The sequence below is a fragment of the Oncorhynchus gorbuscha genome, linkage group LG24 (assembly GCF_021184085.1).
Source record: "Oncorhynchus gorbuscha isolate QuinsamMale2020 ecotype Even-year linkage group LG24, OgorEven_v1.0, whole genome shotgun sequence".
NCBI lineage: Eukaryota > Metazoa > Chordata > Actinopteri > Salmoniformes > Salmonidae > Oncorhynchus > Oncorhynchus gorbuscha.
This window is the reverse complement of record NC_060196.1, coordinates 59,728,813-59,731,736: the sequence shown is the minus strand read 5'-3', so window position 1 is coordinate 59,731,736 and position 2,924 is coordinate 59,728,813.

The window sequence follows — 2,924 nt, the reverse complement described above, 5'->3', positions numbered from 1 at the left end:
CTAGAGGATTTCTGTTATTCCGTTTTGGACTTAAATAAACTCTGTTTCTGTTAAGTCGCTTTTGGGTCCTCTTTCACCTGCATGACAGAAGGAACCGACCAAGGAATGGACCCAGCGACTTCAGACGCTCGTTACACTGCCGTCGAGATCCAAGGAGCCATGCTCGGCAGACACGAGCAGGAATTGTCCGCTGCTCGCCATGCCGTGGAGAACCTGGCCGCTCAGGTTTCCGACCTCTCTGGACAGTTCCAGAGTCTACGTCTCGTGCCACCTGTTACTTCCTGGCCTGCCGAGCCTCCAGAACCTAGGGTTAATAACCCACCTTGCTACTCCGGGCAGCCCACTGAGTGCCGCTCCTTTCTCACGCAGTGTGAGATTGTGTTCTCTCTCCAACCCAACACATACTCTAGAGAGAGAGCTCGGGTTGCTTACGTCATTTCACTCCTTACTGGCCGGGCTCGAGAATGGGGCACAGCTATCTGGGAGGCAAGGGCTGATTGCTCTAACAAATTCCAGAACTTTAAAGAGGAGATGATTCGGGTTTTTGACCGTTCAGTTTTTGGTGGGGAGGCTTCTAGGGCCCTGGCTTCCTTATGCCAAGGTGAACGGTCCATAACGGTTTATTCCATTGAGTTTCGCACTCTTGCTGCCTCTAGTGAGTGGAACGAGCCGGCGCTGCTCGCTCGTTTTCTGGAGGGACTCCACGCAGTGGTTAAGGATGAGATTCTCTCCCGGGAGGTTCCTTCAGATGTGGACTCTTTGATTGCTCTCGCCATCCGCATAGAACGACGGGTAGATCTTCGTCACCGGGCTCGTGGAAGAGAGCTCGCATCAACGGTGTTTCCCTGCTCCGCATCGCAACCATCTCCCTCCTCTGGCTTTGAGACTGAGCCCATGCAGCTGGGAGGGATTCGCATCTCGAATAAGGAGAGGGAACGGAGGATCACCAACCGCCTGTGCCTCTATTGCGGAGTTGCTGGACATTTTGTTAATTCATGTCCAGTAAAGCCAGAGCTCATCTGTAAGCGGAGGGCTACAGGTGAGCGCAACTACTCAAGTCTCTCCATCAAGGTCCTGTACTACTTTGTCGGTCCACCTACGCTGGACCGGTTCGGGTGCTACATGTAGTGCCTTGATAGACTCTGGGGCTGAGGGTTGTTTCATGGACGAAGCATGGGTTCGGAAACATGACATTCCTTTCAGAGAGTTAGATAAGCCTACGCCCATGTTCGCCTTAGATGGTAGTCATCTTCCCAGTATCAGATTTGAGACACTACCTTTAACCCTCACAGTATCTGGTAACCACAGTGAGACTATTTCTTTTTTGATTTTCCGTTCAACGTTTACACCTGTTGTTTTGGGTCATCCCTGGCTAGTATGTCATAATCCTTCTATTAATTGGTCTAGTAATTCTATCCTATCCTGGAACGTTTCTTGTCATGTGAAGTGTTTAATGTCTGCCATCCCTCCCGTTTCTTCTGTCCCTACTTCTCAGGAGGAACCTGGCGATTTGACAGGAGTGCCGGAGGAATATCATGATCTGCGCACGGTCTTCAGTCGGTCCCGAGCCAACTCCCTTCCTCCTCACCGGTCGTATGATTGTAGTATTGATCTCCTTCCGGGGACCACTCCTCCTCGAGGTAGACTATACTCTCTGTCGGCTCCCGAACGTAAGGCTCTCGAGGATTATTTGTCTGTGTCTCTTGACGCCGGTACCATAGTGCCTTCTTCTTCTCCGGCCGGGGCGGGGTTCTTTTTGTTAAGAAGAAGGACGGTACTCTGCGCCCTGCGTGGATTATCGAGGGCTGAATGACATAACGGTTAAGAATCGTTATCCGCTTCCCTTATGTCATCAGCCTTCGAGATTCTGCAGGGAGCCAGGTGCTTTACTAAGTTGGACCTTCGTAACGCTTACCATCTCGTGCGCATCAGAGAGGGGGACGAGTGGAAAACGGCGTTTAACACTCCGTTAGGGCATTTTGAGTACCGGGTTCTGCCGCTCGGTCTCGCCAATGCGCCAGCTGTTTTTCAGGCATTAGTTAATGATGTTCTGAGAGACATGCTGAACATTTTTGTTTTTGTCTATCTTGACGATATCCTGATTTTTTCTCCGTCACTCGAGATTCATGTTCAGCACGTTCGACGTGTTCTACAGCGCCTTTTAGAGAATTGTCTCTACGTAAAGGCTGAGAAGTGCTCTTTTCATGTCTCCTCCGTTACTTTTCTCGGTTCCGTTATTTCCGCTGAAGGCATTCAGATGGATTCCGCTAAGGTCCAAGCTGTCAGTGATTGGCCCGCTCCAAGGTCACGTGTCGAGTTGCAGCGCTTTTAGGTTTCGCTAATTTCTATCGGCGTTTCATTCGTAATTTCGGTCAAGTTGCTGCCCCTCTCACAGCTCTTACTTCTGTCAAGACGTGTTTTAAGTGGTCCGGTTCCGCCCAGGGAGCTTTTGATCTTCTAAAAGAACGTTTTACGTCCGCTCCTATCCTCGTTACTCCTGACGTCACTAGACAATTCATTGTCGAGGTTGACGCTTCAGAGGTAGGCGTGGGAGCCATTCTATCCCAGCGCTTCCAGTCTGACGATAAGGTTCATCCTTGCGCTTATTTTTCTCATCGCCTGTCGCCATCTGAGCGCAACTATGATGTGGGTAACCGTGAACTGCTCGCCATCCGCTTAGCCCTAGGCGAATGGCGACAGTGGTTGGAGGGGGCGACCGTGCCTTTGTCGTTTGGACAGACCATAAGAACCTTGAGTACATCCGTTCTGCCAAACGACTTAATGCCCGTCAAGCTCGTTGGGCGTTGTTTTTCGCTCGTTTCGAGTTTGTGATTTCTTACCGTCCGGGTAGCAAGAACACCAAGCCTGATGCCTTATCCCGTCTGTTTAGTTCTTCTGTGGCTTCTACTGATCCCGAGGGGATT